Here is a 21,034-nt window from a genome sequence, read left to right as displayed (position 1 = left end):
TACTTAAAAGACAGGAGAACCGCAACTCAAGTACCGTGGAAGTGCCACGGCAAGCGCCTCCGAGTCAGACGCATGAAGGCTGCTCTTCCATCCAGCAATGCTTTCACTCATGCATTCCTCAGGGGAGGTGGGCAAGCAATTCCAACACCTCATATATTCCCTTTTGTCTCTGGCGGGCAGGTAGTATGCTTGGCTTCTCAGAATGGGAGGAACAAAAGGAGAGAACAAGCAGGATGCAAGCAGATACTATCAATTTCCCCAAACAAGGCAGGTCAGTTACACACTTCCTCAAGTGTCAGGCACAGGTGCATCCAGATAGAAAGAAGCAGTAGGCAGGTCTCCATTAACACCTTTTGTTCCACTGCTGTAAAGACGTAGAAGGCTCCTTGCATTATACACATACAAGACAGGGATCTGCATGCAAAATTCTTTCAATATAAACTGCAAAAAAAAAATATATATTGTATCAAGAAATTAGCTTTTTTTCTTTCATATTGCTCTTTTGGTTCTGCCAATACTGTATCCCTGCTCAGAGAAATAAAATCCCCTAGCAGTCTGATGCATACTAATATGTTGGATCTCAAACGGTTTTGTTTTGGTTTCTTACACTGCGTATCTGTGGGATACTGATGCGGTGCCAACTTGCTCATCACTAGGTTGTTTTGGGTTTTTTTTTCATCGCTACGAATCCGAACAGTTTAACAAAAGCAGAATATCAATAAAAGATAAAAGTAAACAAAATAAAACAAAAATGAATCACCCACAACAGAAGCCAGATTTGTTGGTGTGATTTCTGGAGCTGGAGCAAGCCGAGGCCATCTGGTGAAATCCTGGACGGAACGGCACAAGATGATCGGTAACGTTCCCTGATCCAAAAGGAAAAAAAAACCCAAAAAAACAAAACTCAGCTGCTAGCAGCCCCCCAGTGGAGCAGGCAGCACAAGGGCAGGAGCAACCATGGTACCAGATGGATGCAGGAGACAACTAGCAATCCACCACTACTGAAACTGAAAAGCATGCTGGGCGGCGGGGGAACTTTTGTTGTGCTCAGGAGAAAGACAGAGTGTCTGTCTGTCTGTCAAGCCAGCGGCTACTGCAATTGTAAAAGGGCCGAATGATGGATGTGGGAATGGGGTGAGGGGGGATGGGCACTGAGCAGCTTGTGCCGTTCAGGGGGGGGGGGGGGGGGGGGGGGGGGGGGTGATAAGGGCGCTGAGCCCAGAGCTCGCTAGTACTGCTGAAGGTCGTCGTCTCTCCGATGGGGTTTGAAAGACTCACAGTTAACAATTCCATGCTCTTGGCTCAACCCTCTCTGCTGCAGAATGGCTTCCTTCATCTGGATAAAGGAGTACAGCTGCCTACACAGATGAACCCTCTGCCGCCAAGAACCGGTCCCTAGGTTGCGGGGGATCCTGCTGCCTGCCCGCCTTACCGAGCCGGGACGCATCGGAGCAGCTTCGGGTCCAGCCCCCACGCTGGCCGCGCCGCAGTCTCTCTCTCTCTCCCTCCCTCGCAGCGCTGCAAGCCGACGTCGCCACCCAGAAGTCAAGCACCGGTGCCCTTCAGTCCTGGCGATTTTCTCCCCATCTCCCCTTGACTGAGGTTTTTAAGTCCCCTGTAGCATTTGCTGTTTGTGTTCCCGTTTCTTAACTCAAAAAGGTAGGAATAGAAAGGATTTTAAATAAATAAATAAGAGGCAGGGCTTCCGAAATCATTTCTTCCACCATGTGCCCCTGCCCAGCACAGCACTGAAATGAAGGACCGGAGCTCCACGCAGGGGCACCCGCCACATCACCCGGGAGAATCTGCCCGCGCTTCTGCGGCACAAGCGGATGCAGACCCGGACTTACCCCCACACCCCACATTCATTCACGGGCTTTCCTTCAGGGCAATCAGAACTGCCAGGTCCTGCATGCAATGGGCGCGGGTGGGAGTGAACCTCCTACAATAAAATACTTAAAAAAAAACAAAAAACATAACTTGCTAGGAGTGGGGAGAGGAGTTTGTCACCTTAAAAGGAGGGCAAGATCAGAACTGCGCAGAGCAGCCCTCCCATGTGCCGCGAGCACACTCGTCTAAAGCGACCCCCTCCCAGGGTCCGATATGCTGGGGATCCTTGCGAGCACCCCCCACAGTACTGCAGCTTGGTCTTCTAAGCTCTCTGCCTGGCTTCCTGTTTATAGGCCCTGATGCTAAATCTGACGGCCTGAAGCTGCTTCTGCTCCGACACGTGTGCTCCCAACCAACATCAAGGCCCACTTCCTAAAAGTCTCAGCGCACCCTTCCTTTTTTGGAGCTGCAGCTGCACAGCTCAGTTCTGACAAAATTGTGCAAAGGGTTCAATGCCAAAACCGCCGGGGTGAGGACTGTCGCCTCATGCAAGTCACTGCTTCTGCACAATCTCGCCGTTTTCCAACCACAGCCAGAAAGAAAATTGTGTAGTTAATTCTCTAGAACTAGTCAGATCCCCTTAAGAAGGGAGGGAGCCTTATTTCTAACACCCCAAGACCCTCCTACCAAACAAACGCAGCATGACTAATCACTTCCAGTCAACATGGGGTTACAGGAAGAAGAATTTTTTTTTTTCAAAAAGATAAAATTCCACCTTCCAACCTCTTAACCACTAACTGAGATTTCTCAATAAACCTGTCATGTTTCAGGATATTAAGCTCCTCTTACCGACAAGGGCCTTCACTCTGCAGCTCCTCACTACCTCTACACCCGGCTCATCAAACAAGACAGACAGTGCATCCTGCTCCCTCTGTCACCTTAAATCCCAACTTCTGAGGCTGCTTTTAAACCTTAAGTCTGAGGGCCCTCCTACAGTTTCATTAACTAACTAATTTAATCATTGCCTTACTACATAAAACTCCCCAAGTCTCCTCACTTGTATGTTTGCCTTGATTAGACTGTAAGCTCTATTGAGCGGGGACTGTCTCTTATGTGTTTGTACAGCTCTGTGTATGTTGAGCAGTGCTATAGAAATGATGTAGTAGTAGTAGTAGTAGTAGTAGTAGTAGTAGTAGTAGTAGTAGTAGTAGTAGAGTCCTGGGGGAATTCTGCACTGCTGCGGAGAGCAGAATTTGCACAGAATTCCCCCCCGAGCAGAAAATGGCAGAGGAGACCCCGGCATGCTGCGAACGGCAAAGATGAAGGCCCCTGAGTGCCTTCATCTTTGCCGTTCGCAGCATGCTGGGGGACGCACTCCGCTCACAGCAACGATGAAGACCTCGGCGCGCCATTCGCGGCAAAAATGAAGGCCCCCGGTGAGAGTGATTGTGTGTGTAAGAGAGGAGAGGGGTGTGAGAGAGGGGAAGATGAGAGCAGGGAGAGGGGAGGGTGAGAGCAGGAGGGTGTGAGAGAGAGCATGGGAGGTAAGAGAGTGAGGGGGGGATGCTTGAGTGTGGGTACCAGAAAGAGGGAGCCTATATGAGGAAACTGTGAAGGAGTGTGTATGTCTGTGAGAGATTGGGAGCTCGGGTGTATGAAAAAGGGATTGTGTGTATGTGAGGGTGCTAGTCTGTGTGAAGGGATTGTGTATGTGTGAGACAAGCCTATGTGAAGGGTGCATGAGAGAGAGAGAAAGACATAGGTAGCCTGTGTGAGAGAGAAAGGGAGCTTGTGTGGGTGTGTATGCAAGAGAGAGGGCCCTGTATGAGGGGATGTGTGTGCGAGAGAGTGAGGGAGCCTGTATGAGGGTGGGTGTATGTGTACTAGAGAGGGAGCATGTGTGTGAGAGAGGGAGGGACAGAGGGAGCCTGTGTGAGGGGCAGTACTGAGAACGAGGTCAAACTCTGGGACTGGTGATAGAGTGGAAGGGGTTGAGCCTAGAGGTGGAGGGGAGAGATACTGGCAGGTTGAGGAGTTGGGGCTTGAGAGGGCAAAGTGGCCAGGGAAGTAGGGAGAGTGAGTGGAAGGAACACTCTTACAGCAAATTTCTATGGAAATTCTGCTCAAAATATTTAAAATTTTGCATCTCTAGGTAATAACTTTTTTCTGTATTAATTTAAAATGTAATTATTTAAAGACTGTCATGTAAACTGTGTTATTTTGACCAATATAAAGTTTGCAGAATTTTTAAGTTTCTGTGTGCAGAATTCCCCCAGGAGTAGTGGTAGTAGTAGCAGTAGGAGGAGGAGTAATAACAATCCTACAGGCTTAGCATGCATATAATGGGTGTGATGTAAAACATCAGGTCAAAGCCCAAATCACTCCTCTCCCACCCACGATCTGCTCTGACATCCTTCCTGCTCATCCATGAGGGTCATACACATTTTGCTTTCAGAAGAACAAATTATATTTCTTTGACAGCTGACAGAAGTTCTCCATGAATAGAATAGAGAAGTGTGAGAAAGAGACGAGAGCTAGGTTGTGATGGAACTATTTTCTGTTTATTCTTGATCTTTGTTTGAAATCCTGTCTAGAATTTCACCACTGCATTCAGCCACAAAAAGCTGTATATGGGCTCTAATTACACAGTGGTCGTGAAATGATATCGTTTACCTTTAAGACAATGAGTTCAGCCTCTTTGGCACTGAGAATGTGTGTGTGTGTGTCCTTCAGCCAGGGACAGTTTGAAAAGGGGCAGGCCTGGGATCATGCAGGGCCATCTCTTGCATCACAAGGCCACAGCCAATGGGAAAGGCAGCTTACTCGATGTCAGCCGCTTGCAAAAAGTATTTGATCCCCTAAAAAGTCAGCAGATTTGTGTGGATTACAAATGACACTTACACAGATTGGTCCAGACAGTATGATCATTGCACACCAGTATGCTCTTAAAGTAAATGTTCATTATTTCTTGGTATTTTTATAAAATAAAATTAAAAACTGAAAAATGCAGCCTGCATAAGTATTCAGCCCCTTCAGACTGGTACTTGGTAGAACCACCTTCTGCTGCAATAACAGCTTTAAGTCTGTTGGGATAAGTTTCTAGCAGCTTTGCCCACCCTTTGGGAGGGACCTTTGCCCATTCTTCCCAGCAGATTTGCTGCAGGTTATTCAGGTTGGTTGGATGATGCTTATGGGCTACAATTTTCAAATACTGCACAGATTCTTGATAGGATTGAGATCTGGACTTTGACTTGGCCATTGTAGAAAATTCACCTTTTTCTTGTTGAGCAACTCCACTTGTGCTTGGGATCATTGTCCTGCTGAAAGCTGAACTTCCTCCCAAGTTTTAGTTTTTTAGCAGACTGAAGCAGGCTGTCTTGCAATATCTCTCTGTACCAGGGGCGGATTGGCCTATCGGAGGATCGGGCATGCCCCGGTGGGCTGGTCACGCCAGTCACGTGGTCTGCCATGTGCAGCCATGACGGAGCCGCGCTCGGCAGACCACGTGATGTGTCCTGGGCCGGCCTGGGCGGCGAATCCCCGCCGCTGCTCTGTACATTGCACCATCCATCCCGTCTTTCAGTTTTAACAGACGCCCAGGCCTGCTGAGAAAAAGCATCAAAGTACCCCCACAGCATGATGCTGTCACCTCCATATCTACTGTTGGGATGGTGTTTGTTGTGGAACGGGCAATGTTAGGTTTGACCACACAGTGTTTTCAATTTTAGCCAAAAAGCTCCATTTTAGTCTCATCTGACCACAAAATCTTATCCCACATTTTAGCTGGGTCACTCTGATGCTTTCTGATAAATTCCAGGCATGTTTTGATGTGGTTTTTCTTCAGTAGCCACCCTCCCATGCAGAGGGCTTGATATGGCTGACTGGTGCACCTCCACTCAGACTGCAGTCTCAGACACTGAACGCTGCAGCTCCTTTGAAGTAATTGTTGGCCTCTCTGTGGCTTCCCTCACAAACCCCCTTCTTGCTTGAAGGCTGAGGTTTGAAGGCCGGCCTTGTCTAGGCAGTGTGTGTGGTGCTAGGATGCAGCTTCCATTTCCACACAATTTATCCAACAGGGCTCACTGGGATAGCCAAGCACTTGGACATTAGTTTGTAGCCTTTCCTGTCTTGTGCACGTCTATAACTAAGTTCCTTAGAGAGCTCTTTGGTCTTCATGTTCACAGCTTTCCTTCAGCTTCACAGTCTGACCAATGATACTGGAATTAGGGGGTCTTTTATCCAGAAAAGCTGACCTTTTTTAATGATTCACAGATAGAGGCCAATTGTTAGGGCAAGATCTTTCATCTGTGTAAACTTGGAGCTTCCACAGCACAGGGATTGAATACTTATGCAAGCAGCATTTGTCAGTTTTTAATTTTATTTTACAAAAAAATGCAGAAAACCAATTGTGACTTTGAAAATTTACTTCAAGAGTATACTGGTTTGCAATAAAAACATACCGTCTGTACCAATCTGTGTGTCATTGGTAATCCATAGAAATCTGCTTTTAGGGGGTCACATACTTTTGCAAGCCACTGTATATACGTGTGTACGTGTGCGTGCGTGTAGGATTAAAGCAGCTTTCAAAGTCTTTTCTCAGGGCACTACTTCCTTAGGGCCTGATTCAAATCCAGGGATGCTTAGAACCCATCAAACTGACTGGCCCTTTACTGCAGACTATGAATGTTCAGCATTCCACACTGCCATCCCTCCACCCCCAGAGCCAGGAAATGCTTCATATTCTCCAAATACGAAATGGGAGAAGACCTGCAGTGTATCTGGTTCACTCAGTCTTCATTAGCGGCCCCCAACCCAATCCTCGGGAGACCCAGTCTGGTCTTCTGCATACCCACAGTGAATACGCGTGAAACAGATCTGCATACAACGGAGGCAGGGGATACAAATCTTTCTCGTGCATATTCATTGGTAGATATCCAATGGAAGTGGCTCCTCGCCACCTAGATTGGGGGCCCACGACATGCTAGCTTTACCCCTTATACAGTAAGGGGTAATAATGCATCAAAAACGCACATCCAACCCCCTCGAAACTAATAGCGTCCGCAACATGTAAATGCATGTTGATGGCCCTATTAGTTATTCCCGCGCGATACAGAAAGTAAAATGTGCAGCCAAGCCGCACATTTTACTTTCAGGAATTAATGCCTGCCCAAAGGTAGGCGTTAATTTCGGCCAGCACCGGGGAAGTGCACAGAAAAGCAGTAAAAACTGCTTTTCTGAGGAGATCACGTGGTGGTGAGCCGGGAGGAAGCTGATCTCCAGGCTCCGGGTACCTATCCCAGCACCGACCAACATCTGACCCCATAGAGACCACTAACCATTTTTTTTTGAATCACCCTGGCGAGAGCTTATGTCCATCGTCCGATTTATGCAAAAATCGCCGTCGGGAATGGCCGCAAAAAGCACCAAGAGAGAGAAGGAGAAACCACGTGTTACCGATGCTAAAATGGCGGCGGGGCCCGAGGCGTCCGGGGACAGCCCGAGTGCAGTCTTCACGCTGGCAGACATAAAAGACACGGTACGAGCAGCCCTAGATGAAAAATTTGGGGAAAAAATAGCGGGCATTGAAGAACGACTTACTGAGGTCTGTTCAGCTCTGGCCGAAATTACACCCCGGCTGAACCAGGCAGAGAGCAGGATCGGGGCTCTAGAGGATGACACTTCTTCCAGTTCTGCTAAAATCCTCACACAGGAGAAAAAAGTCTTGGCTTTGGAACAGAAGCTGGATGACCTAGAAAACCGCGATCGCAGAGGGAATTTAAGATTTTTGGGGTTCCCCGAAACAGTGACCGATAGCGAACTCAGCGGTCTGCTGGAAAAATGGCTGCCAGAGGAATTTGGCCTACCAGACCTGCAAGGCCATATCGTGGTGGAACGAGCGCATCGCCTCGGGGCGCGAACGGAGCGACAGAATAAACCCCGGATAGTAATCGCCAAGCTGCTGAATTTCCGGCATAAACAAGCGGTTTGGCAGGCTTACAGAAAACGTCAGGAGGTGGCATATAACGGCCAAAAAATACGGCTCTTTCAGGACTACTCAGCCCGAGTTTCTGAGCTGCGTAGAGGTTTTTCCCCTGTCTGCACGGAGCTGTATAAAAAACAGGTCAGATTCGCTCTGATATATCCCGCGAAGCTAAAAGTTTGGCATGGGGAGAAAATTCTCTTCTTTGATACACCTGAGATGGCACAAAAATTTCTTCAAAAGTGTGGTTGATTGCTGCAAAAATGGGAGCCGCGGAGCCTCTATTTTCTTTTCTCTTGCAGGAGAGCACAGAACTGATCTGAAGGACGCTCATGTTACAGCCGGCAGCGAGGGCTCGAGGCTCTTTTTCCTCTTTTTATTTTTACATATCGGCCTATGGGAGCGGAGGTCTATTATATATATGACTTTTTGAAGCCACACTCATGGACCTACTGCCGACACTTCAGGACAAAGGAACTGAGACCTTTTTTTTTTTTTTTTTTTTTTTGAGGCAGGACGCAGACTCATGCCGGGTGGCTGATTGCTCGGTCAGCAGGACCTCCTGGGACCATTTCTTATTTCATACAGAGCGACACAGCTGACGGACCGCAAGTTTTTTTCTTTTACAAACTTTTGCAGCAGAGCGCAATCCTGGATTGACGGACGCACGTGTTCCGGCTGGCAGTGGCGGCGAGTACTTTGTTCTTTTTACTCGCCCATTGGAACGGAAGGCTACTGTTTATATTACTTTGTGAAGGGCAGATTGTGGGACCACGGCCATTTGACCCGGGGCACTCCGGCTGAGAGGCGCGGATCCATGCTAAGCAGTTGTGACTCATATAGAAACAGCGACCTAGGACTACCAGTGGGCCAGCTCTATAATGTTGGTTAACCGAGCGGGTAGGGGTTCTTACCTCGACTTTTCTTTTTCTCTGCTCGAGACTACTATATGCTCGCTGCTACGACTGAGACAGGTCTTATGCATGGGGAATTGAGGATACTCCCCATGTCAAACATAGCAGTGGAAAGTTTCAACCTGATGGAGTTTCTTTTTACCTATGTAGAGGGGGTTGGGGTACGGTACCCACTCACATCCTTTAAACATGATCTCCAAACCACCAAGGAGGTGGGACAGACTTGGACACGAAAGGGAGGTAGGGGGGGTGGGGGGATTAGCAACTGATGCTGTTAACACTGTTTCTAAAGCTGTTTTTGTTCTTGCTATTGTGGTTTATATTTTCAATCAGTACGGGGGGGATGGATACCAGTCACTGGGGAGGTCTTGGAATACACAGGGTACGGAGAATACTAAGAATTATTTCACTCTTATCTGTTATGGACACTCATCTTGGAGGGTGAGGGCTAAGCTTGGGGGCCCCCATGCTTCATTGTTGGTATTGCATGTTTGGACTTAGGTCCGCTATGGGTCTTTCCTTTCAGGATAATGGGTAGATTGGTATCGTGGAATGTCAACGGTCTAGGATCTCCCATTAAGCGGAAAAAAATTCTTTCACATCTTAAACACTTGCGTGCAGATCTTGCATGCTTGCAAGAAACCCATCTTACAGCGGGGGAAAGTGCAAAACTGAAACGGGAATGGGTGGGCACTTGTATCTCAGCTGCAGCACAGGGAAAGAAAGCAGGAGTAGCGATTTTAATCAATAAGAGCATTGATTTCAAAATTACTGATCAAGTTATAGATGGTAATGGGCGCTATGTAGTAATCATAGGTACGTGGAATAGTCTACCGATTACTGTGTGTAATGTTTATGCACCTAATGATTACACCCACAAATTTTTTGAGGATCTACGTAATCTCCTCTTGACCCGTTCCCAGGGGACTCTCCTCCTCTTGGGAGATTTTAATTGTGTCCACGATCCAACCATGGACAAGAGTCCACCCCCACCAAGAGGGCAGGGAACAAAATTAAAAGGAATAGCGTATCTATGTCATCAATTGGGTCTATTAGATATATGGAGGACCCTCCATCCTAATGAGAGGTATTTCACGCATATATCTAGGGCGCACAACTCACTATCCCGAATCGATTACATTCTGGTGTCTCAAAGCTCCTTTTCGCTGATCGGAGGTTCTCACATAGAACCGCAAGTCATTTCAGATCATGCACCAATTTCCCTTGATTTTTATGTGAATATCCAAGGGCAAGCCCCGAAGGTTTGGCGATTCCCTGCACACCTTACGAAGGATGTAAGATTTCAAAATTTCTTACAAGAAAAGTGGGACGAGTTTTCATCTCACAATAAACAACACACTGATACTCCCCAATTGTTCTGGGAAACGGCTAAAGTGGTCCTTAGGGGCGAAATTATTTCCTATGTGAAGACGTATTATAAATCTTTGAATAAAGACATCATCCAGCTGGGGGAACAACTCCAAAAGCACAAACGGAAATTAATTAATACATCTTACCACTCTAATCCAGACTACTATCGGACTCTGAACCAGTTAAACACTTTATTGCATCTTAGGGCACTCAATATATACCATATAGGTTGACTCCACTGATTACTATAGCTTCTAACCCAAATTTTCTTCCGGGCTTACGCCGCTCTGTGTTTCACCGGTGGCAGCGCCAGGGACTACAGTATGTTTACCAGCTGTTTGACACTACTACCAGATTGCCCTATGACTTTTCTTCGTTACAGACTCGCTATGGCATACAAGCAGCTGATTTCTTCCCCTATTTACAACTCCAACACTATTCTCAGCTGCAACAGAAAATATTTTGCAGATACCATCCATATCTCTTGTTTGTGGGGGAGCTGTCCTTATTTAAATTTGGGAATAAGGCGGGTAAGTTGATGGCAAACTTAGTACGCGCAGCCCGGCCTCAAACATTTATACCACACATGAAAGATACTAAAGGCAAGCTAGTGTCCAGCAAGCCTGGAATCTGCGAGGTTTTCAGGGAATTTTATGAGAAACTATACACGGATGACGTGATAGACCATAAGCCTGAGGAGTCGGATTTTTTTCAGCACTTATCATTAACGAAACTCACTCCAACGCAATTAGGGTTTCTGAATGCACCCATAAAATCCATAGAGGTGTTGGCTGCCATTGCGGCAGTGAATTCAGGTAAATCACCAGGCCCTGACGGGTTTTCATATGATTTTTACAAAATCCTTCATACGCAACTGGCTGATCCTCTAACTCACTTTTACTGTAACAGTTTGGAGCATAGAAAATTCCCAGACGCCTTTAATCTAGCACATATCACAGTTCTGCCAAAACCTGGCAAAGATTTACTGCTTCCTGGGTCATATCGACCAATCTCGCTGTTAAACTGTGATCTCAAAATTCTAGCAAAAGTTCTGGCCGACCGGTTGAACCTAGTCCTTCCACACCTGATAGCCCCCTACCAGGTGGGATTCGTTAAGGGGCGCAAAGCAAACTCCAATATACTAAAACTATTGACAGCCTTACAGTTTTGTACTTCCAACCACATTCCAGCGCTTGCGGTGGGATTTGATTCGGAAAAGGCGTTTGATCGCGTCTCTTGGAATTATATGTTTTTTGCTCTGCGCAGGCTGGGTTTTGAGGGCGCCTTTTTGGATTATGTCTCTCTTCTATATCACAACCCGATTTCTCGTATTATAGCCAATAAATATATTTCTGGGGATGTCCCCATTGGGAGGGGGGTGCGACAAGGGTGTCCTCTTTCTCCGCTGCTATATATCTTAACCATAGACCCTTTATTACGGAAAATAGCCGAACACCCACACATAACGGGCTTTGGGGAGCCGGATCAGCCTTTTAAGGTAGCGGCATTTGCCGATGATGTATTGGTTTTTTTGCTCAATCCCTTAGTCTCTCTGCCAGAAGTGCTCCGCATACAATTGCTCTTCGGCACTTTTGCTGGTTTAAAAATTAACCAGGAGAAATCTGAAGCGATAGATGTCACAGGTACGGTACAATCCACTTGGTCGGGCTCCTTCCCACTACGATGGGTAACCTCGGAATTAAAATACCTAGGCATTAGAATCCCTGTTAGCATCAACAATTTATATGTTGCCAATGTACAACCACTAATAACGCAAACGCTTAGCACCCTGGAACACTGGAGGACATTGCCGCTCTCCTTGGGAGGTAGGATACAGATTTTTAAAATGATAATCCTCCCCAAATGGTTATACGTTTTGCAAATGATCCCTATATGGCTGACCCGCCAGCATCTTAAGGCTATTACAACAGCCCTACGTCTATTTCTATGGAGAAACAAAAAGGTGAGAGTCCCTATGACTACGCTTTATAGACCTGTTTCAGAGGGAGGTCTAGGATGTCCAAACCTGGCTTGGTATAATATGGCTTGCAACATTCGCCTTATTAGAGACTGGCTATTATCTACCTCAGTATTTACGCCATTCCAGAGCCTGTTAGCTTGGTACCAGGTACCGGCCCTGAATCCGCTGCTACAAATTGATTATGGGCAAATTCAAGGCTCCCTTAAATCTCATATATTATTACAATCCTGCCGTAAGACATGGTTGCACCTGGGTAGAACACTCAATATACCATATAGGTTGACTCCACTGATTACTATAGCTTCTAACCCAAATTTTCTTCCGGGCTTACGCCGCTCTGTGTTTCACCAGTGGCAGCGCCAGGGACTACAGTATGTTTACCAGCTGTTTGACACTACTACCAGATTGCCCTATGACTTTTCTTCGTTACAGACTCGCTATGGCATACAAGCAGCTGATTTCTTCCCCTATTTACAACTCCAACACTATTCTCAGCTGCAACAGAAAATATTTTGCAGATACCATCCATATCTCTTGTTTGTGGGATATGTTTTTCCCCTTATCTTTTCAAAAACCCAATATAACGGTGTATTATAAAATATTGACTACCAGTGGGAACATGGACCATTTAAAACGACTGCATGCTACGTAGACAGGGTGGTCGCTGTTTCAGCTCTCTTATGACGAATTTAGGAATCTTTTTACCAACCTGGTCGCAATGTCTGATAATGTGTTACTTAGAGAATCCCATTACAAATTCCTCTGGCGTAAGTATATTTCTCCGTCACAGGCGTATAAATATAAAGTCATCGAATCTGCGGAATGTCTGAAATGCCATGCACCTATTAGCTCTTATGAACACTGTTTTTGGGACTGTCCCTTGGTGCTCTCCTTTTGGCAACAAGTCGCCAAGAAATGCTCTCATATACTGGGCAATGACCTAGTGTTTGACCCCAATCTTTGGTTGTTTGGCTCCCCAAAACTTTTATCTTGGGAGCCCTCGGAGCAGGACCTGCTTTTTCTTCAGAGAGCAGGCCTTTTGGGGAAAAAGGGGATACTAACATTTTGGCTGAAAGATACCATGCCAGGCGTGGATTTTTGGTTTACCAAATTGATAAACCTTTGCGCCCTGGAATATGCAGCTGCTAAGACCACCTCTAAGAAAAAAGTCGCGGCCATTACAGACATATGGCAGCCCCTTTTTACTTACCTTGCACCCACAATAGGTCTTCCAGATGTTACCGAGCACTAAATTCTGTATCTGTGGCCTGAACCAAAACCACGGTTAATTACCCATTTCCCTCTTCTTTTTCTTTTACTTTGGTAGTGTCCTTCCTTCCCAATACAATGATGATCCCACCGTACGTATGAGAAGACGTGTAGTGGGGATTCCCTTTCCTCACCTTACCCAAGTACAGCGGATAAGTTGTTGTCTTGTTTATTTGTCTGTACACGCTGTTTATCAACGCCCATGACTAAAAATTCATTTCTGTATTACTCTGTTCATGACCTGAATAAGGTTTACTGTATACATATTCCTTACTTGCTTTCTCTCATTTTCCCCCGGTGACTGGATGGATGGGGGGGGGGGGGGGGGGAAGGGGAGGGTAGGATGTTGGGGAAAAAAGTTGGAAAAACTGGGGATTGTGTAAATAAGATGTTTCATATTGAGCTCGACACCTGTTCTCAGTATTCCATGTACGTTCAATCCCAATATGTATGTATGTCTGTTTATGCAACCTTACTGGGGAATGTGAAGTGGATTGTACATGTATGATAGTTGACTGTTCTCTTTCATGTTGTACTGTAGACATCCCTAATAAAAAGACTATAAAAAAAAAAACTGCTTTTCTGTGCACCCTCCGACTTAATATCATAGTGATATTAAGTCAGAGGCCCCAAAAGTTAAATTAAAAAAAAAAAAAGAAAAAAATCGGCCCACGGCCTGGAAGACGGATGCTCAATTATGCCGGCGTCCGTTTTCCGAACCCGTGGCTGTCAGTGGGTTCGACAACCGACGCCGGCAAAATTGAGCATCGGCTGTCAAACTCGCTGACAGCCACCGCTCCTGTCAAAAAGGAGGCGCTAGTGTCCCTAGCGCCTCCTTTTACCGCGGGCCCTAATTTGCACAGGCCACCCTCCTGAATCGCACACGCCCAGGAGAGTGGCCTGCGCGCTCGCCGGCTCTCCCGCGCGTTTTTCTGTATCGGCCTGTTACACAGCAGTTCAGGGTAAATCGGTGCTGCCAACTGGTCCCGTGTCATAAGTAGCAGGTTATTGCAGTCCTGGTTTTATCCTATTGCATGCCATGGATTTGTGGTTCTGATTCCCTCCCTCCCCCCCCCCCAAAAAAAAATCAAAACTACAAATCCATACATGCATTGTGGTAAGGCAAGGACCGGATCAGCCTGCTCTTATGACATGGAGTCAGTGGTAATCCTAGGCAAATTCTTTATGGTTTTCACAGCTGCTCTACTTCACTTCACTCTCAGGGAAGACAGCTGCACAGGTCCCAGACTGCACAGATTTAAAGCAAACAAAAGCTCAGCACATTCCAGGGCCATGCTTGCCAGTTTGCTTCTTCCCACGTTAGCCTTCCTTCTACTTTATAGGCAATACCATTCAGTTTGCCACTCGCGATGGAAAGAGAAGGCTGTCTCAGCTCTCCTCCGTGATCCAGGGACACATCTGGCCAGACCTGCCCCCAGTGGTGCCTCTCCTGGTGTCCCCAGTGCCACTGCCTCCCTCCCTCCCCAGACTGACAGTCCAAGCCCTTCAATCCAAGCGCCAAGGACGAAGGCACTGCTGCTAGCTCCCAGATGGAGCCAGACAAGACATTAATCTCTCTCTGTGCCTGGTCTGAAGTACCCCGGCTAGGCCCCCAGCAATTTAGTAAGATGTACATCTCTTGTCTTTTATTCCTAACCTTCTCTCAGAATTCTCCTTCTCCTGAGGCCACTTTTCAGCTAGTTATTCTCTCTTGCAGATTCTGGATATATTAGTGGATGGGGGGGCTGCCACCATGTATTTCTGATGACAGCCAAGTCCCTCTCCCCGGCAGGAGCTCTGAAAAACTGCAGATCCTTGGGAGGGGGGGGGGGGCAGAAATTGAGCAAAAAATATTCCTGGTTATTTTCCTTATAACTTCAGGCTGGACGTTTTTTTTTTTTGTTTGGGTGGTAACAGACAGAATGACAATGTTCATTGTTTTCTCATTCCTTTTAATTATAGAAAGATTACAAGCCTTCAGTTTATACCATATTGGGACTCTCTTAATGTCATGCATGATCCACCCTGGGCTGCTACAAAGACATCCCTGCCTGGAGAAGCTGATTTCAGCAAGGAAAGGACTGCCTTGGGCCTCCCTAATAAACAGAAGATACCCGTTACCCATCCGTTGCAAGTTCCTATAGGGGAGCCTTGGCCCTGCATTTGCTATGGTTTTGCTTATAACGATGGGGGGGGGGGGGCTGCATATAAATTCATCCTCACTGAGGTTTCCTGCCACTTTCAGAAAGCACATTACTCATACTCCAACCTTGTTGTCCCACCTTCATTACCGTACTCAGCTCATGACAAAATCCAGTGTGAAAAATAAACCAATATGTTAGTTTCACGGCTCCCAGTCTCAAAAAGAAAGGGAGTTAATCTGTAAATTCGCACTACCTAGTCTGCAAATGCTGAAGGCAAACAAACTGTTATAATTAGCGTCACAGACAGGTCACACCATTCAGATTCCCTCATGAAAATAAGATCGGTCCAGATCTAAAGCGGGGTAGCTATTCTCTGTTTTGCAAATCATGACCCCCATACTCTGTTCTGTCACACAACATCTACAATATATTCGTAAATGGAGAAACAGCCTGCCTCCGGGTAAGAGAACAGATTAAGCTGGATCTGTTTATTAAAATAAAATGCATTAGAAGCCTCACAGATTTTTCTTCCTACCTCCTTATAGAAACACAGCTTTACAGGCTGCTAAATCTACCTACCCATTTCCGTTTCAGAGATCAGACTTGAACGCAGCAAAGCTACAAACTAGAACTACAATAGCACTGTGTGACTTACAGGCATGCAAGCATCAGGTACCCTTCTGGTTTAAAATAAAAAGTTGCGTCATTTATTTTAAAAGATCTAAATGTTTATCACAAAATAAGAAGAGGACTGGGGTTTTTTTGGGAGCAAAAACTCAACCTTTTTAAGTATGTCCCCTTTGCTTCTAGGCAATTCATTCCCAACCTCGATCTACGTTCAGAAGCCAATATCAGAGAACAGAGCCAGCGAAATTCAAATTAACAGCCCTGGGAGGAGCAGGGGATGGCCCAAACCCTCCCTGTCTGCCTCCCAAATTAATACTTGAAGACATCGCCCCAGGGAGCTCACATCCTCTTCTTAAAAAAAAATGCTTTCCACACAGACTCCCCCCATCTGAAGGCAAATGTGGCAGCTCCTAAGAGGAGAAACTTCTAAAAAAAAAAAAAAAAAATTTGCAAAATTCATTTGTTTTTGTTCGGGGTGTTTAAAGTGGGATTTCGCCCACCAGCACCACCAAGCAGTGGGTTTGCAATCCGATACATTTACAAATAACTGGCAAAAGAGTGATGGGGAGCGAAAAAGAAAAGGAACCCTTCCCCCACTGCCGCTAACCCGAAACAAAGTGGAATGAGAAAGTAAGGAGAGACGCACCGTGCCGCGCGGAGATCGACTGCCTCGGCCGCTCCTTCTCCGTCCATGCCGGAGAGGGGGCCAGCTGCAGCTGCTAACCCCGCCCCACAAACTGACGGACGGGCCTACCAGCCAATCACACAGAGCCTTGACTGCGCTTACTTTTCGCTCTCTCGCTACCCCCCCCTTCGGGGGAGGAGCCCTGACTTGCCCCACCCCTCAGCCCTTTGGGCGGCCGCAGCTAGTCCGGGGCGCAGGGGGGACCCTATCATGCACTCGCGAAAATAAAAGATCCAGACCCGGATTTTAGGTAGGAGGAGAAGGGGGGAGAACACCCCCCCCCCCCAAATCTCCGGTGCTGATCTTATAGAACTTCAGCGGTAACTCTAGGCCTGGATACCCTACAGGACACATCATCGAACGAAGGCGGGGGGATCCAACGCCTTTATCATCCTAAGAAGCCTTGCCAAAGCAGCTGAGAGTTGGCGCCAGATGTACTAAAATATTTTCTCATTTTGCTTCCGTAGGAAAAATAGTGATTACACCTGGTTCTTGGTACAGTGAGGCCGCGCTAAGGGTAGAAACCTTTAGTCGCCGGCACTGAGCTGCTACCCTGAGCCCTTATTTATTTCACATCTGAGCTCAAAACATGACATCCCTGTTTACGGCTGCGCTGGGAAGGGGAGCAACTGCAGCCCACACGGGCTACATATACTGCTAAACTTTATTCCTTGGATTGTCATGCCTGCAGGAATCTTTGCACCAAAAGAAGAGGTTGAGTAACCAGGGCGTGCGTAATTAAACTTGGGAAACCACACAACACTGGACAAAGGTTCAAGTGGTTATATTTATTAAGAATGATTTAATGAAAATAACACCTCTCAAATATACATACAGCCGCTTCCGCCATTCATAACCACCATTCTGACAGAGGAGGAAAAATAAAATAGATTATTAGTTTCTCAGAAAAGTGAGACAAAGTGACTTGTGCAGTTAATATACAGAAAGTCATTGGTAAGGCTAGGATTAGAACTGAGGCACAGGGGAAACAAAAGTCACGGTCCCAGGCTCATAGAGGGGCCGATACAATACAGGGCGCTCAGCCGAGCACAGCGTTTAACGTGGAGTTGGACGCACGTTGTGTAGGTTCTACCTTATCCCTTTATGCAATAAGGGGATTAGCGCCTCCACAACGTGCAGCAAAACTAATAGCACTCAGCACATGCAAATGCAGGTTGTTGAGGCGATTAGGGAATCACCCACAATACAAAAAACAAAACTAAAATGTGCATCTAAAATGCACATTTTTACACTCAAAAATTAACACCTGCATAGAGCTGCCAGTAATTGCTGAGCACTCCCAAAAGTTGTACAGAAAAGCAGAAAATACTGCTTTTCTGTACATCTTCCTGCTTAATGTTAACAAGCATCCATTTCCCAAACCCCTGGCTGTGCGACAATTAGGAAAATGGACGCCGATAAATTCAGCTCCTGTTTTCTAAACCTGCAGACAGCCGACCGTTCATGGGCTCCCACTGTCAAGGAGGCACTAGGAGCATACAATCGACCTTAGCACCTTCTTGACAATGCGACCCCTACTTTAAATATTGCATGGCACGCCCAGGAGGAATGCCTGGGGCCGCGTTAAGAAAGCGGGCACTGAACACTCAGCACCTGCTTTCAGCACATTTTAATTGCATCAGCCCCAGAGTATGAACTGGTATAAGGGGCATCGATCCTGGCTCATTCACAGCCCTAACTTTCAGATCTCCATCTTCCACATTTGATTTTTTTATTCTTCCAAAATACACAGGTTTGTAGAATTTTCCATTCTTTAAACCAGTGCTGCTCAAGCCAGTCCTCGGGGCACACCTGGCCAGTCAGGTGTTCAGAATATCTACAATGAATATGCATGAGATAGATGTGCATGCACTGCCTCCATTATAGTCAACTCTCTTTGTTGTGGATATCCTGAAAACCTGACGGGGGTCCCCCGAGTACTGAGTTGAGAAGCACTGGTTTAAAGTATTCATTTTGTGATTGTCACTCTTGCATTGGGTTTACTTCAATAAGGGCGAGCAGGAAAGGACATCGGGCAAAAAGGCATGCCACGAAAAAAGGCACACCGTAATAAGACCGACGTGCCACCTTACTGACTGTCACCCTCCGCCCGCCTGTTAATGTAGCTTCACGGGGGGGGGGCAGTGCAGCCCCCCCCAGTGCGATCCAGGAGAGCATCTGGGGCTGGCACATGCCCTCTCAAACTGAGGAAGGGGGGGGGGGGTGGCTTTCTGTCTGGAACAGTAACGGGAGACTGGCATGCCCTTATCAATCCTCACCTCTATTAAGGCGCACCCTTTTATCACAGCACCTTTTTGCCCATCACCCTTTACTGCTCACCCTTATAGGAGGAGACCCTTGCATTGGATGTGGTTCTGGCCTTTGCATGACAAACTTCCTCATAGAAAGGTTTGTTGCTGCCTGTTCATAATATAGCCAGAGCTTAGTTTAGAAGGTAGTCATTTGGTAATAACAAATCATAGTAAATAGAGAAGAGACTAGAAGCAGTGTCTCCCTCGGTCCTAACCTTTTATAATAAAATGGAAATAAAGGTTAAGAAAATCAGAAAAAGATATAGTGATACCATTGTATTGGACTAACTTATTACAGTTTTTAACTAACTTTCTAGGGCTAATATTCTATTCTGCCCTGCGGAAGAGAGTAAGCAAAATATATTTTACTAGAAAATGTAAATGAATCATAAAAGGGTGAAGGGAAGAGTGAGAGGTGGGGTAGGGGTTTGCTGGGTGATCTGAAGGTGACAGGCAGTGAAAATTTACACTTATAACAATTAAGAAAGCTAGATCTTAGCTGAGTGCTTTCATGTCAGTTCTACAGTGTCTGATCCTGACCTCATGATCAAGATAAAGAAAAATGTAAACAATCCAGGACTATAAGACTTCAGAACCCAAAAAAAGAACCTCAGAAAAGACCTTGCCTTTCAGCCAAGAACAGGTTTAAGATTATGGCACCCATAGGCACTGAACCAGGAATAGGGGTTTTCAGTCCCTGAAGGCAGGGAGTAGCAGCAGGACTCCTAGCTTGAATGCCATTAAAATTTAGCACAGGTGGTGCCTGCTTCTAAATGCGGCCCTGCTGTCACCTTATCACTCATCAAACCTTCTCCCTCCATCAACCCTTACCCCCTCACACTAGCACTGGACTACCTCTTACCCTTCACTGCTTTTCTGATGTCACTTTTTGTATTAGCTGCCCCAAGTTAATCTAGAAATGTAGTGTTAGTCAGACAAAAAGGTATCCTAGCACTTAATCTAGTCCTTCTTAGTCCACTTGAATATAGGGGAATAAAGGTTAACACAAGAGCCGCACTACTTTTGCAATTTGCAGCAAATTGTTGGCTGACTTACCCGGAGGATGTCTCACATCCTGCAGCCCTTCCGCTTACAGACAAGTCACGAGATCTTGCTGCGTGTTGTCAGAATTGTGCCAGAGTTTGCATGTAAACCAAGTGGTGTCGGTAAAAAAAAAGACAAAACGGAGATGTACCCAAGATTGTTTGCAAGGAGGAAATATTTTGGGTAGTTGAGCGAGAAAGAGAAGTGGCTGTGAGCCACAATCAGGAAATGAGCAGTTGGTGCCTGCTGCAGGAATGTTATAGGACTTATCTGCATTGAAGGGGGCCAGAGGTAGCTCAGGGGTTTGCTCCAGTTCGGGTGTTTGAGAGAATTGTCAAGTACATTTAGGTCAAAGGCAAGGTTACCAAGCCTTTATCCAAAGAAGGTTAAAACTGAGCACATAGAAGTTAAGGACTTGCTTAGGGTTGCACTGAGGTAGATAAGAACACAAATTCTGGGTTGCTAAGGCTTCTCAATTCTTATCCCAAGCATAAGTTACCTCTCAGACTTAAAAAGCCATGTTTGATCAAACTGCTGCTAACTATGCAGACTGTTTTTACAGTGGAAAACTTGGGATCTACACTTGATCAGAACTTCATGGCAGACAAGTAGCCTGCACCAGTAACAAGTACATTTATGTTCTGTCAGTTTACACAAATGCATGCTCTAGTTTTTAAAGCAATGGTGTCTTCTGCTTACTGCTGATCTCTAGGAAGTTTAAGGGACTGATAGAAAACAGATCCACAGTGCTTTAGAAAAAAAAACCAACCTACCCAAAACATCTGGAAATGAGTTTCCTTAAGATTCTGGAGAATTGGTAGACAGAGGCCACTCTTTCCAAGTGCCCTTTGCATGATCCTGAGTGCAGAGTTCTGGG

General features: G+C 46.3%; 1 protein-coding gene across 2 annotated transcripts in view; it reads right to left on the bottom strand.

Moving 5' to 3' along the window:
• The window catches only part of RASSF2 (Ras association domain family member 2), an 89,980-nt gene extending 69,700 nt beyond the window's left edge, over positions 1–20,280 (bottom strand). The window contains exon 1 of one of the 2 annotated variants that reach the window (XM_029604060.1): positions 20,170–20,280. The gene's annotated coding sequence lies outside the window, so the exon portion shown is untranslated. Of the gene's footprint in view, positions 1–16,762; positions 16,868–20,169 lie in introns of those variants that run through there. The other variant, XM_029604059.1, reaches the window with a different exon arrangement.
• Positions 20,281–21,034: the final 754 nt, after the last annotated feature.

This window comes from Rhinatrema bivittatum, chromosome 5 (genome assembly GCF_901001135.1).
Source record: "Rhinatrema bivittatum chromosome 5, aRhiBiv1.1, whole genome shotgun sequence".
Lineage (NCBI taxonomy): Eukaryota > Metazoa > Chordata > Amphibia > Gymnophiona > Rhinatrematidae > Rhinatrema > Rhinatrema bivittatum.
This window is presented reverse-complemented; position numbering and strand designations above follow the sequence as displayed.